This window comes from Phocoena sinus, chromosome 2 (genome assembly GCF_008692025.1).
Source record: "Phocoena sinus isolate mPhoSin1 chromosome 2, mPhoSin1.pri, whole genome shotgun sequence".
NCBI lineage: Eukaryota > Metazoa > Chordata > Mammalia > Artiodactyla > Phocoenidae > Phocoena > Phocoena sinus.
Genome location: NC_045764.1, coordinates 161,775,278 through 161,791,734, shown reverse-complemented (window position 1 = coordinate 161,791,734; position 16,457 = coordinate 161,775,278).

The window sequence follows — 16,457 nt, the reverse complement described above, 5'->3', positions numbered from 1 at the left end:
CTTCATGGGGAAGGAGGACAAAATACTGAGCTAAGGACACATTGCCGCAGTGTTGCTTCAGGTAGCATATCTGATTATTACCGAGTGATGACTCTCCATCTGGTCAGAGGTTACGGGCAAAAGATCACCAAAGCGATATTTCTTGATAATTCCTTCTACCTTCTGATCTGTTTAGTAAAACATTTGGGCTTCAGCCCTGACTCTGCATATACCTTTGGCAAATTAGCGTTATTCAAGTTTGGGCAGTTTGTCAACTCAAAGTTAAAGGGGCTGGGAAATAGGAAATGTATAGGGTATCTAGTTGAGAGATGAGAGAAGGTCTGCATGACATTAAGGTAATAAACACACCTGTGGTTAAATTCTGGCTCTGTCATTTCATGGTCTTGAGCAAGTTTTCTAACCTTTGTGAGCCTTAGTTTAAAACTCTCCCTCTCATTCTTTTTCTCTCTCTTGCGGGCTCTCTCTCTCTCTCATCTCAGCTTCTGTGTCCTTAATAGCATTTGCCAGTTTCCATGGTGTAATAATTCCACAATGGCAGATTTCAAGCTACTCACGTGGAGTCAGTGAATGTGGATTTGGGACAAGATGTGCAGAAATGGCTCTGGGGAGCTGGTGTGAGCAGGTTCCAGCACGCCGCTGGGTGTAAACTACTGCATACAATGCCAGACCAATGAAAGTTTGGTGTGATCATGCAGAGGAAGAAGATGCAAGTGTCCATGCAAAAATCATGACAAACAGAAGATGCACAGCCCTAGACTGTGAGAGGAGAGAGCATCTCTTGTTTTCAGGACAGTGAGAAAGCGGTGTATCTATCCTGGGGTCAGGACCAGGTTCTTACTGATGTAAAGGTTGGACAATTCATAAGAAGCTGGGCAGTGTCTAGGTAATTTGTAGGTGGTAAACACTGTCTCTGGCTTTCGTAAGAATGGTTTCCATTAAATGCAATCATTTTCAGAAAAGTGCCAGGTTCTGGCTTAAATTCTGTCAATACAAAGATATCCCTTCTGTCAGAGAACACAGATATCTACAGTCAATGTGACAGAACAAACGGGTAAGCAATGCAGTCCATGTCACAGTAGGGTAGCTGAGAGCTCAGTTTACCTTGGGAAGTTCAAGGTCACCATTTGAGGGAGAGTGGATATTTTATTCAGTGTTGGGAATGGATAGGAATTTGATGAGGCATCTGAGGCAAAGAGAATCTTAGCTTGCAAAGGTGTGGAAAAGGGAAAGAGTGTTGCTTGTCTGGGAATCTTTTCTGCCATCATTTCGGTGTAGATGAGATGTAGAGTGTGAGTGAAGAGCATCCATACATGAGCATGGAAGGATAGGATGGGGCAAGTCCTCAAGGGTCCTGTATGTCCAGCACAGAAATATGTCTTTATCTTTTAAAAATGGCAACACACTGGCAAGTAATGCCATCACATCACTCATGGGACCACAGGGCACCTTATTGGTGGAGAAGTGATGAGTTTAGCCCCTTAAATCTAATAGTTGCCTGAACAATTTTCTCCATATAACTCTTCTTGCATCTAATTCTCAGGTTAATCATCACCTCCACAGAGAAACTTCCTTTGCTGACACATTTGCTTATTTTTATTTTCCATAGAGTTTCCAATAAAAGCAATTTTTCTGTTTTATAGCTCTGCATCCAAGTTTCAGGAATAAAAAATATACCACATTTGCTTTTCTTTATAGCAATTTAATTCTGACCTTAAATATTCATTCTCTTAGGATGATGAGAAATTCAAGCACTGTCATTTTAGAAGCTTTTTGCCCCAAGAGCTCTGGAAAATTCCTGGGATGCAACATAGCACAGAGCATTAGGAAGATTCCTCACATTATGTGACAGCCCTCTTCCCAGCCTCTTCTGCACCATGCTAAGGGCATGGAGAAATTTGGGGAAAATAAGGTCCAGTCTTTTTACATCTGCCATATAGGTATTCCCTGTTCAGGTACTACCACTACTTGGGGCACTTGCTGAGAATATGGCTATCAGGGGAAGACTTGGTTCCCTTCCAAGGATCTAGGGGTCACCTGCCTCTTCTGCTTGAAGTAAGATAGAAAGAAAAACAAAGGGGAAGACACACAATTATCTCTTTTAATTTAGTCATAAGTATTCATGTGTATTATTTTGGGGTGTTTGTCCCTATCCTAGTGGACCTTGGAGGAATTTCTTGGTCTCCAAGCTATGGGCAAAGTGTCTGGTGCACAACTGGGTTTTTATTAATATGTGTTAAATAATTTAATTTTTTCTAACCCACTGAATAAATTTTTTACTAACATAATTTTGCCAAATGAAGAAACTTAAATATAATTATTTGATCCTTAGCAAGTACTTTACAACTAAGGAGTTGACATAATCTTAAATATTCTGGCTAGTTTCACTTATAACAACACATGTGAGTGCTGTTATAAGCATTGTGAGACAAAAACTGAAGGGTCCAGAGCTCTATATTCACTTTTCCTTTTCTTCTAAATAAGATGTTAAGGTCCCTAAAACATATAATGAAGCCTTTAGGTTATCTAGCTCTCAGGAAGGTTGATTTTTTTTCTCTTTATCTTCTTAATCAAAACTCTACACCGATTAAAAAACAAAAAAGACACTGGGGCTTCCCTGGTGGCGCAGTGGTTGAGAATCCGTCTGCCGATGCAGGGGACACGGGCTCGTGCCCCGGTCTGGGAAGATCCCACATGCCGCGGAGCGGCTGGGCCAGTGAGCCATGGCCGCTGAGCCTGCGCGTCTGGAGCCTGTGCTCCGCAACGGGAGAGGCCACAACAGTGAGAGGCCGGCAGACAGAAAAAAAAAAAAAAAAAAATTGAATTTTCCATATAAGTGTGAACTATTAAAAATACTGATTTTTTCTTCCCACAAATTAATGGCCTTAAAATGCTCATTAACTGGAAGTTATATGGTCATATAGCTACTCAATAAAGGGTAGCTTCACCAGTGACAAGCAGAAAAGTTCACAATAAACATAAAACCAATGAAATCGACCAATGCTCTTAGCGATCAGACTCTTAAGTTAGAGAAATTTTATATTTATTCATACTCTGACATCTTTCAACTCAGAAAATCACCTTTCCCCACTTGAAATAATCCAGAGAAGGCTACTTTTTTATAGGGCTGCTTGTATGACCTTGATTGTCAGCATTTTCCAGGTCCAAAACCATTCGTAGGTGCTTCTCTAAACATTATACCAAATTAATTATATTTGACTGTTCAACAATCATCTATACTAACCTCTTTTCTATAGTGATCTCTATTTAATTAGCATGTAGCTACTATTTTCTCCTGTAGCCAAAGGTAGTGTCATAAAAAAGGGCAAATATTTAGGATTTGGAAAACTCAGTATTGCTGGCCAAAGAACGTGGGCAAATACCCATGTCACTCTGGCTTTGCTCTCTCTAACATAACTTTTGATCTTGGGATAGTTTTTAAGATCAAAAAATTCAAATGCAATGGTCAGAAAATCACTCTGGACAGAGTCCTGATTATTCTCCAAAAGAAGGGGTCCCTGAGGCCTCTTCGAGTCTTGGAGAGTACCTGTTAATATCTATATCTTTGTCTGAACTGGCTCATCTCCACCATAGTATCACCAGCTTGTACTTGTAAATTAGAATGGTCTTCTGCATTACACTCTCTTTAGAACAAGATTCTGCTCTTAAAACCCTTTTTGAATATCACTAAATATACATATACAAAGTATTTTGTAAAGATTAAAAAATGTTGTGAGTCTATTTTTTAAAAATTTGTGCTCTAAAGTAGGTTCCACTCCCAGCAATAAACAATAAATTTAAGAAAAAAAAAATTACAAGTATAAGAGTATTCAGTTTCTTCTGATCTGGCTACACAAATTTTATAGTTCATACTTTTTCTTTTAAGTCTTCAGCCATGTGGCTTAGTACTAATTGTTATGTTTGATCAAATGTGATTTATGCATGTGCATGTCTCAGCACTGATTTTTATAGACTGATTAATACCATCCAGGTGCTGGCTGATCAGCCAGTAAGAGTATTGCCCTTGCTTACATAACTATGATCTGAAATACTCAGAGAAAAATAAACCTTGAAACCAATAGTGCATTACAAGAATAATTCTCAATATTCAGTATAACACTTAGCACATGTATTCAACTGTCAAGTTGGGCTTTACGTAGAGTTTACAAAATTGGATGTTGTTCATATGTTGTATCTGCATACTTTTCAGTTTTAATGCAATCTTATGATAATTCCAAATTCTGAGATCTTATTTGCTTTGGAAAAGTAACAGTCACCATTGGGATATATTGATATGGACTTTGGATTCCCTGAAGTATTTTTGCCAGGACTCTGGGCATTCAAATGCCATGGAAAAGGTAATAAGTTATTTATTGAAAAGAGTGTACAATTTTGATAAGAGAGGGACATCAAATAGACAATGTTTTGAATTGGGAGTTGGTCATTTCAGACAAACATAAGAGCTATTCTGTGAAGGACCCTGGCTTTTGAACAGGTCTTCATTTCTGTATGAGGTAGGTCTCATTGCTACTGCAAACTTCTCTGATTCAAAGAGACTTATATTACATTTATTCAATTAGTGTAGACACAGAATTTAGTACTCTTACAGTTTTTAGCTTGTTTCAGTCTCATCTCTCCTTTCCTTAAATATAATCAGGGAAGATGGTTACCTCAACTAAACCAGATTGAAAGAGATGCCAAACAGATGTCACTTAACTCCTGTAGAAGAACACAGGGTGGGAGAAATATTTCATAGTTGTTGTAAGTCAACAGCTGAACACCAGTCAAAAATTCAGTCCCCAGAATACCGAGATGTCGATTTGCAAAGAAAGGGGATCCAGAAACCAAGAAGAGGGAATGAAGATTCCAAGTTTTGAACTAAATAATTCTATGTGAGGCCAAGATATTGTCTTCATTCTTTTTAAGTGTTTAAATTGTGTTGCTATGTTTTATAGGGAAATATTGTTAAATAGAAAACAATAGGACTCAATAAAACAGAAATAGAGACCAAGCAGGAGAGTGAGGAGAATGAAGTAGAAGAAACAGAGAGAAAGGAAAGGCAGCCTTGTGAATCAGAGACCACGGCAAGAATAACCAGGGTTTGGGGAAGAGATGTGAAGCTATCATGGATGTAGTCCAGTTGCTTGGCAGTAAATCAGGAAACAACTAGGGCCACAGAAAAACATTTCCATTTTGGGATACTCTGACAACTTGAAAGAAAGAATTAAACATACATACAAGTTGTATCCACAGATTCACAGGAACTCTCAAGAATTTAAAGCACAGTGATTCTCATTTTCCTGACTGTAAAGATGAGAAAACTGAGGTCTAAGAAGTAACTGTCTCTGGAGGTTATATAACCAATATAAGTCAGAACCAAGCTCTTCAAATCCTGCATTCTTCCTGCCTCTTATAGTACCTTGCTTGCTGGTGTTCTGATGCCCAAGACTGTGTCCTTTCTCCTCTTAGATGAATCACATTTAACCACAGTGTCAATAGTATAGAAAAATATTTTGGTACTCTTCTCTAGAAATTGTAATCAGAAAAAAAAAATATTAATAACCCTGGCAGGGACAGAGTATACACTCCACCTGTAATCTGAGAAAACACTGCCTCCCTCCTACAAATGCCACATGCTTTTTGAAGCAGCACATCAACAGTCCATCATCTTTATGGTCAACTTCACGTTAAACTGGGATGACCTATCATAAATGGGGAAATGGGGGAGGTACTAGTTGGAGGGGGGTTCACTTGATAGTTTTGTTAAGAACTAGACCAGAGACTGATGGGTGGTTGGTTCCCAGAACCATATTGTTCCACTCTGGATAAATATTGATTATACAGTATACATGTGCTTCTACTGATTAGATGGACTACATCATAGGCGTTTCCTGTAGACTAGAATAATGTACATTGAAAAGAGTTTTTTTGCTTCTTCCTCACCTAATGAGAAGTCTCCTCTTTTTCCTTCGACAAATCCAATAAAGTTTTGCCGGAAACAGAATTTGGAAGGGCTTTCCTTAATTCTACCTTCTTTCTGGCATAATCAGATCCTAAAATCCTGAATATCGAGGACGCTCTTCTTTTCCATTTTGATTCAGAAATGTGAAAACTAATGAATTATTGTTGGTTTTGCTGGATACATATCCTTAATATTTTCATAGCAAGTGTATATCCAAAAAATCAGAGTAAGCTTACCATTAATTGATTTAATGCAGGGTCTTTTGTTGGCACAATAATTGTTTATCTATGCTTGTTAAGACTCTCAAAAGCAAGGATTTCTATTATTAAATATTATTATCACTTCTGCAAGGAAAACTTTTCCTTAATTGATTTTTATAAGGTGTTGGCAGTGATACCTCTATTTGTAAAATCCTCTCTCATTTCAATAATGTAACAGCTGAATTCAATAATTTCAATAAAACACAAGGGTTTATTTCAATTTTAATGAAACTAACTGTAATTTATATATCACTCTTGAGCACCGTAATTCACACTATCCATGGTTGTAATCTCACATTAAAAATCAAAATATTGTGTAACACATTTAGAAAGGGTATGAGAGAACTTCATTCTTTGAACTCAAGTGCAACTCTTCATTTTGATCTGAACAAGCTTCTCTTTGCTCCGGTTTTAGAGATGAGGCATCTTGAAAAAAAAAAAAAAAAAAAGTGCCTCACATTGTCTTTCCTACTGCCCATAATTCACCCTTCATCCTTAGCTCATAAATCAGGGCTTTCACCTTTCTCAGCTTTTGAAAACAAATCCAAACCTTCGTAAATGCATTTTCTATTGATCCAGTGCTTATGAAAACCTCTACTTTTTATTTATTTCTTTATTTTTATTTTTTAATAGATCTTTATTGGAGTGTAATTACTTCTGTTGCACAACAAAGCTAATCAAACATAGGCATACACGTGTCCCCCTATCCCCTCCCTCTTGAGCCTCCCTCCCATCCTCCCTATCCCACCCCTCTAGGTTATCGCAAAGCACAGAACGCATCTCCCTGTGCTACGCTGCTGTTTCCCACCAGCCAACTATTTTACATTCAGTAGTGTATGTATGTCGATGCCACTCTCACTTCGCCCCAGCTTCGCCCTCTCACCCCATGTCCTCAAGTCCATTTTCTATGTCTATCTCTTTTTTTTTGTTGTTGTTTGTTTGTTTGCGGTGTTTGGGCCTCTCACTGTTGTGGCCTCTCCCATTGCGGAGCAACAGGCTCTGGACGCGCAGGCTCAGCGGCCATGGCTCACGGGCCCAGCCGCTCCACAGCATGTGGGATCTTCCCAGACCGGGGCACGAACCCGTGTCCCCTGCATCAGCAGGTGGACTCTCAACCACTGCGCCACCAGGGAAGCCCTTCTATGTCTATCTCTTTATTCCTGCCCTGCACCTAGGTTCATCAGTACCACTATTTTTTTTTTTTTTTTTTAGATTCCATATACATGTGTTAGCATACGGTATTTGTTTTTCTGTTTCTGACTTACTTCACTCTGTATGACAGACGCTACGTCCATCCACCTCGCTACAAATAGCTCAATTTCATTTCTTTTTATGGCTGAGTAATAGTCCATTGCATATATGTGCCACATCTTCTTTATCCTTTCATCTGTTGGTGGACATTTTAGTTGGTTCCATGTCCTGGCTATTGTAAATAGTGCTGCAATGAACATTGTCATACACGTCCCTTTTTGAATTATGGAAAAATCTCTACTTTTTAAGCTCAGGTCTACCATTCATACCCAACTCCCATATAAATCTCAGTTTCAAACTGAGGAGAACTAAACTGGTTCAAACAGATTTTGAAAACAGAATCTCTCTTCATGGAAAACAGTTTGGATTTGAAGGAAAGGCCAGTCTAGAAAAAAGCCCTATGCTTTCCCAAGACCACAGAGTGAGATATTGCACTGTATGTTTTCTGAGATTCATTTGGTCCAAAAAAAAAAAGAAACTTGCTCTGTTGGAATTGAAGTGAGCTCATAGAAGGTCAAAAGTTCATGGGATGATGCAAGGGCGTGAGAAGAGCTTTAGCTGGCTGTAGCAAAGTGATGACATTGTTGAGTGACAAACTGCCTGGTTAGAAGAAATTGGGGGAAGGACAGGTGAAAGGGTCTTGAATTTAAGTTGAGAAACAATGGCAGAGGTGGCAACTGTAAGTTCTTTATGTGAGGAATGATGTCATGAAGTGGCATGTCATGAAGTTCTATACCAGGAACCAGTGAAAGATGGATTGGGATAAGGCTAATGACTAACTGACTCCTGCAAGAGCTGTTGAATTCTGAGGTAAGAATAAAAAGAAAACAGTGCTAGTACAATCGAGTGAAGCAACCTTTGACCAGTGTCCAAAATCCCTCCAATTTTTCCATGGATCATCCCTTTTTGATAGAGGAAGTCAAATAGAAACACTAGCCCTCAGCCATCAGGTGTTTCTTTACAAAGTCTTGCATTGTAGTATAGCATGCAGTGGAATTTAGGATGGAATTAACTCTTCCCCCTAAACTCTCAAAGGAGATAAAACATACTCAAAGATCTCCACAAGAACAGGTATGGTGACTGTTTCTCACCTTGTGTCACAGGATGTATCTCAAGTGCCCAACATAGTCCCTGGCAGGCATTAGATGTTCACAGTACAATTTACTGAATGAATGAATGAATAAAAATACTCTTGGTTAAGTAAAATAACTGGGAGGCTGAGCATAGTTTTATTGTCAATAGATAATTTGTGAGAAGACAATATCTAGGCAATACCCAGAATGAATTAAAGAACAGTGTAGTGGACTTGTTTGGAATCATTTGTCTTGTATAGTTCAGGATGTGACTGAGTGCAAAATATTCTGATTGATACAAGGAAGCTCCTGTGTTCATGCCTGGGGAGACAGTATATGGACTGAAATTTTCTGTAAATTGAAACCCATTATTTTTCCACATTGTTCAAGGTGGTATGCCATGGTTTATAAAGGACTCAAGGAATTACTTCTTTCCTGGTCTAACTTGAACCTTATCAACAGAGAAACTGTAAAGTTCATTGGAGAAAGGCAAAGTCTCATCTTTGTCTATGACTTGCCGTCTTCCAAATGCTGAAACTGCACATTTTAACAAAATCTATCAAAATTAAAACATTTTGGAGAATCTGGCTGAAAAATTATGATGGGTATTTATAAAAAATTACAATTGGACCACAGAATAGTTTATCTAAATTGACAAAACTATAAACATACATACATACACATTCACACACAGAATTCCTAATATTTTTTAAAAAATATTTTGGGATAGCATTGCCTTGCTATATACATTTCAGCTGTTACTAACAGTAGCATTTTTTCCTTTAACTAGAAACCATCTATTGATGTAATTTGTGTAGGAAACACCAATCTTTCCAATCAACTATTTTATTTTTTGTCAATTTACAGGTCATCTTTTACTTGACATTCAAGCTTATCACTCATATAACCTGAACTTTGAGTCTTATCACAGGCAAAAGCTAAGTCTCTCTTAACTCCCTTATATTTACTTTTGGCTCACATACATTAATTGAATTTTGGCCTTTGGAAGAGACTCTACATATTTGTATGTAACTGAACCACAAGTGACAAAATAATAATGTAAATTAAAATCTACTTTAACAATCTAAGACTCATTAATCCCTTCTAAATGTAAAAACTTAAATCTTTTTGGAACTTAAGTAACTTGTCTTTTCTCTTTCAAACCACTTCACCAAAAATAGTCTGGAGAACTAAACTATATAGAAGTAGGTTCAGAAATACATATTCTCTTTATTCTTCCATTATTTTGTCTTAAGAAAAGCAAAAACCTACTTGCAGAAATTTACACAAAAATAAACTGTTCAAACAAGCAATTGAACAGACAAGATTTTCCTTTTTAGCCAGAGATAAAGTGTTTCACAATGTCCCATTGTGATGCTGGATTTATGTAATTCTTCAGTAGGTCTAGTAATTTTTGTTTCATACATGTGAGGTTATTTTAACAAGTATATGCATTTTACCTTCCTGGTAAACTTCTCTCAGTTATTTCTACATCAAGCAGACAGATCAATAATGCACAGAGATTTAACAATACAATGAGAAAGCATGGTCTAATGGGCATATATCAATTCTGCAAAGAAAAGCTAGAACAGACACTCTTTTCAAACATTATGGCAGATTTTACCATTATTTCCAATTATATGATCCCTTACCTGTTAGAGTATCATTATTCCCAACTGTGTCATGTCTTCAGATAGACTGAATGTGTACACCTGCCTCAATGTCAGGACTAGTCAATGACTTGCTCTGTCCAAGAGAGTGTGAGCAAATCAGGTACAATACAACTGAGAAGGAGCAATAATTTGCTTGTGTGGTATGGTTTAGTGTCAAATATTTCTATTATTTGCCATGAGGACAGTATGTCCCAAGCAGGTGCTCCTCCTTCACCACAGGTACTGGAAAGAGAAGACACATGGAGCTCAGAGGAGCCCAGCTGAATTGAACACAATTGGAGCTGATGCTCAGCTCTCGTGTAATGTGAGTTAAGAGAAAAAGGTTTTGCTGTTGCTGTGGAAAGCCACAGAAAAGAGGAATATTTGTTATCATAACAAAAGCTGACAGATACAGGAACATTGAACATTTACTTACATTGACTACGAACTAGGATATAAAGTAATTCTCAAGAAATTTTAAAGAATTTTCTCTGACCTCAATGCAATTAATTTAAATAAAACATTTAAAAAATATCTATCTATCTATCTATCTATCTTTGTAACTTGGAAATGACGTTAATAAATAATGCATGGGTCCAAGAAAGAAATCAATGGAACTTTTATTTTAATATGTGGAAATTAAGTACATATCAAAACTGAAAGGGTATAGCTAAAGGTGTACCTGAGAGCAATTTTCAGTCTTAAATGTTTACATGAGAAAATAAGAGGGGGAAAAAGGACCTACTGTATAGCACAGGGAACTTTGCTCAATATTATGTGGGAAAAGAATTTGAAAAAGAATAGATACATGTATATGTATAACTGAATCACTTTGCTGTACACCTGAAACTGTCACATCATTGTCAATCAATTATACTCCGATATAAAACAAAAAGGTAAAAAAAAAAAGAGAGAGGGGAAAAATACAAATTGATTTTTCAGTTTAAAAAGTTAGAAAAGTAACAACAGAATAATTAGTACAAAGAAGAAAATAAAAATAAAAGCAAAATCAAGTAAGAAACAAAGAATCCATAGTCAAAAAAATGGGTTTTGGAAATGTCTAGTAAAATAGGCAATGCCCTAACACAACTGAGCAAAAAAAAAGACAAAAAAAACCCCAAAAGACAAACAAACAAAAAAACCAAGTATTATGAATAAAAAGGGGCTGTCACAGCAGATAATACAGATAATTTTAGAAACAGGAGAGAATAATATCAAATTTTCTGCCAGTAAAATGGAATGCTTATATCTTGCTAAGACCAACTCAAGAAGAAATGGAAATCACAAGTAACCTCAGAAATTGGAGAAGTTGTAAAAATTATCCCATGTAGAACAGATAAATTAATAAATGAGTTTGAAAAAATAAACATAAAAATTCTTTGAGAAGAGAAAAAGATGGAGTGTTTTCCAGTTCATTTTATGTGAGTAATATATTTTAATACCCATTCAAGGAGGAATAGTATAAGAAGGACAAATTTAAGGTCCTATTTCTTCACATTTAAGATTGAGGCAAAAATAAATAAATAAAAACTAAAAATACAGGCAGCTCAAACTCAACAGAGAATAAAAAAACATATTTGACCTAGCTTAGAAATACAAGGATATTTTATATATATCTTGACCATAAGTCTATAAATCTGCATGGATTTAAGCTTAACATACAAAAGTCAATCACATATCCATACTCCATCCATAAAAAAATGAAGAATGCAATTTGTAAAAAGAGATTAATTTCAACATTTACAAAAGTATAATATTTTTGGACCAAAATCTATACAAACTATGTAAGATACATGTAAAAATTATATCAAAAGTCACTTGAATGAACTAATGTATAGAGATAGAGAGCATAGCTCATGTTCATGAATAGAAAGTCTTAACATCAAAAAGTTACCTATTCACACCTCTTTGCTATAAAGATTTAACATAATCCTAATCAAAGTCAACGGAGGATATATTAATTAAACTATGAACATGAATTCATTATTCCAAAAAATCTACTTTGTTTATAAATTTGTGACACAAACCAAATATAAAATTTAAAAAATATCATTTACAATAGCTTTTCAAATTAAAAATGTCTAGGAATAAATCTTTAGAATATTTATATGTAAAGTTAAATTGCTATAAAGCGATTCAAATATCACTACATAGGAGACTATCAAAAATACTGGGAATAATTAATAAAATACTATATTAATGGTGTAAAAGAATAAACAATGTAGAGATTCATATTTCCCCCAGATGTTCATAGTTTTAATGCAGTTGTAATGAAAATCTATTAGTCATATATAGGTGTATGTGTGTGTATGTGTAAAATTGACAAGTCATTTAAAATATTATATGGAAATGCAAAGAGCTAGTAGCTGAGGTGCTCTAGAAGATAAAAAAAATACATGGTAAGATGACTTTTAAAATCTGTCCTCTGGTAGATTATTTCAATCTACTAGTTGAAATAATTCAGCTAGTAGATTATTGCACAAGGGTAAACATATACACACAAACAAAAGACATAAGATACAAATAGAACCACACCAACTTTGACACTTATTTGAGGGAAAGATGACATTTCAGAATAACAGAGAGAAAGCAGTTTTTTCAGTCAACATTTGGGAACAAGTTGGTATCCAGAGTCAGGAACAGTAAAGAATATTGACCACAACCTTACACCTTACCCCCAAAATCAATTCCATGTAGATTACACATCCTATTATAAAAAAGCACAACATATATAATATAAAAACTATGTACAACTTTAGAGTGTAATACAGAAAAATCTCTTCATGTTTTGGGATAGGGAAAGATTATATAAATCATACAAAACTGCACCAATCACAAAGGAAAAATATTAATGAATTTGACTATATATTTAGAGCTCCTGTTTGTTTAATAAAAGGAAGGACAGCAGGCAGAGGTGGGGGAGAAAGAGACCACCATTAAGAGAGTCAAAAAAAAAAAAAAAAAAAAAAGAAAGGCAAACAGTACAGTTAAAGAAGATATTTACTATAAATTTAACCAGAAAAATGATATCTAAAACATTAAAAAATTTTAAACTCAATAAGCTAAAGAGAAATCAAATAGGATAAAAAGTGGACATTTACAATGGGAATAATATATGACCAATAATCGTATAATCATACGGAAATAACTCAATATTATTAGCAATCATACAAATGCAAATTTAAATCATGATCTACCACTACCCATCCACTAGAATAGCAAAACATTAACAAAAACAAAACAAAAAGTTGACTATCAGATGTTGGTGAAAATATACTGTAGAAAGAACTTTCATATACTTCATACGGATGTTCAAATTGGTCTTCAATACAGCATTTATCTATTAAACTTTGAGTTACGTATCCCTTATGACCCAAAAATTTCAGTTTCAGCATTACTTTAGAGAAATATGTGTGTGTATCCAAGAAGATATTTACAATAATCTATAGAGATGAAATTCTTTATTTTTTTTTTAATTGGGGTATAGTTGTTTTACAATGTTGTGTTAGTTTCTACTGTACAGTGAAGTGGAGTTCCCTGTGTTATACAGCATGTTCTCATTAGTTATCTATTTTATACATGTTAGTGTATATATGTTAATCGCAATCTCCCAATTCGTCCCACCTCCCCTTTCTCCCCTTGGTATCCATAAGTTTGTTCTCTATGTCTGTGTCTATATTTCTGCCTTGCAAACAGGTTCATCTGTGCCATTTTTCCAGATTCCACATATTTGGGTTAATATATGACATTTGTTTTTATTTTTCTGACTTACTTCACTCTGTATGACAGTCTCTAGGTCCATCCACGTCTCTACGAATGACCCAACTTCTTTCGTTTTTATGGTTGGGTAATATTCCATTGTATATATGTACCACATCTTTATCCATTCATCTGTTGATGGGTGTTTAGGTTGCTTGCATGACCTGGATATTGTAAACAGTGCTGCAATGAACATTGTGGTACATGACTCTTTTTGAATTATGGTTTTCTCATGGTATATGCCCAGTAGTGGGAATGCTGGGTCATATGATAATTCTATTTTTAGTTTTTTAAGGAACCTCCATACTGTTCTCCATGGTGGCTGTATCAATTTACATTCCCACCAACAGTGCAAGAGGGTTCCCTTTTCTCCACACCCTCTCCAGCATTGATTGTTTGTAGATTTTTTGATGATGGCCATTCTGACTGGTGTGAGGTGATACCTTATTGTGGTTTTGATTTGCATTTCTCTAATAATTAGTGATATCCAGCATCTTTTCATGTGTCTCTTGGCCATCCATACGCCTTCTTTGGAGAAATGTCTGTTTAGGTCTCCCACCCTTTTTTTGATTGGGTTGTTTGTTTTTTTTGATATCGAGCTGCACGAGCTGTTTATATATTTTGGAGATTAATCTTTTGCCCGTTGATTCATTTGCAAATATTTTCTCCCATCCTGAGGGTTGTCTTTTCATCTTGTTTATGGTTTCCTTTGCTGTGCAAATGATTTTAAGTTTCATTGGGTTCCATTTGTTTATTTTTGTTTTTATTCTTAATAGTTTCGAACTGGAAACAACTCACATTTCCATAAGATAAATTAATTGTGTGGTATATATTCATGCCGTGGAATACTATTTAGAAATAAAAATGAATGAACAATACAGGTATGTCACAACATGGATGAATTTTCAAAACATAAAGTTGTTCAAAAGAAGCAAGATGGAAAATAATACTTACTGTATTTTTCCACTGATACAGTACTTAAAAACAATCAAAATTAATCTGTATTGGTAAGGTGTGCATCCTCAGATAATACAAATATAAAGCACAGCAGGTAAGTGATTATCAATGAAAATAGCAGACTGTTTACATTCAAGGAAAAGAAGGAGATTGTAATTGATATGAGATATATGAGGGACTTCTGGGGAGAAGATCATGTTCCATTTCTTAGTGTTAGCATTATAGTGTTTTATGCAGCTGCTCATTCATATTTTATGCACTCTTCTGTGTGTCGTATTTCACAGTAAAATAATGTTTTAGAAAATGTGTACAGACTTGCAAATTGGGAAGATCAAAGATATTTTTGAAAAAGCCCATTTAGGAGGGGAAGATGCAAAGACATATGACAAAGTATCAGTAATTATGATGATATGGTGTTTACACAGGGAAGGAAACATTGACCAATTGAATAGAATGGAGAACTCAGAAGCAGACTCATAGTAAGAATTATATATATAAAGAGATAACATAGCAAATTATTGAGGAAAGAATGTGTTGTTCAACAAATGTAGATGAAAAATGTATTATGCCTATGTTAAAAATCAAATCTCTAGCTAACGTTATGCACAAAACCAAGATCCAGATGTATTAAACTTTTAAATACCTAAATAAAAATTTGAAATTATAAAAATAATAGATGAATATCTTTCTCACCTCAAGATATGGAAAGATCTCTTAAGCAAACACAAAGCCTGGACCATACCTACAATGACTAAATTAAAATTAAATAGTTCAGTTCATCAAAAGGCATCTTTAAAAATGTGAAAGGGTAACCTAAAAACCTAGAAAAATAATTGCAGCACATTTAATAAACAAAGGATTACAACATATCAATAAAGGAAATGTCAACAGTAGTAGACTTGAACATGTATTTAATAACCATATAACTAGATATCAATCTCACTATTAACCAGGAAAATGTACATTAAGGACATAATGAGAAACCTTTCTACAATCATTTGATTGGAAAGAGCTAAGAAGCCTGATAATATCCAGTGTCAAAGTGTTGTGCTACACATTGTTGGTCAAAGTGTAAATAAGTACAGCAGCTTCAGAAAATAAATTAGCATTGTCTTATAAAGTTGAATATTCACATGACTTGTGACTTGCCAAGTCCAGAGCTAAGTATACACTCAAGATGAATTTTAGCTTATGTGCATAGATTTATTCCCAGAAATGTTCAAAGCATTTCTATTCATAATAGACAATGAATAACTAAAATACTTTCAATGGGAAAACTAAAAATTTTGACATATCCCCACAATGGAATATTATACAGCAGTGAAAATAAATGAACTGTGACTAAACAAAAAGTGAAAAATTGTAGTAGCAAAATTTGGAATAATATAGAATTTTAAAACAAACTAAAGAAAAGCAAATGAATTTTATTTTTATAAAATTGTACTCAGTTTTGATTTATGTGTGTATATGCACGTGTGTATGGTAAATACAAATTGAAATATGCATATATATAAATGTATGATATATACGTTTATATATCACACAA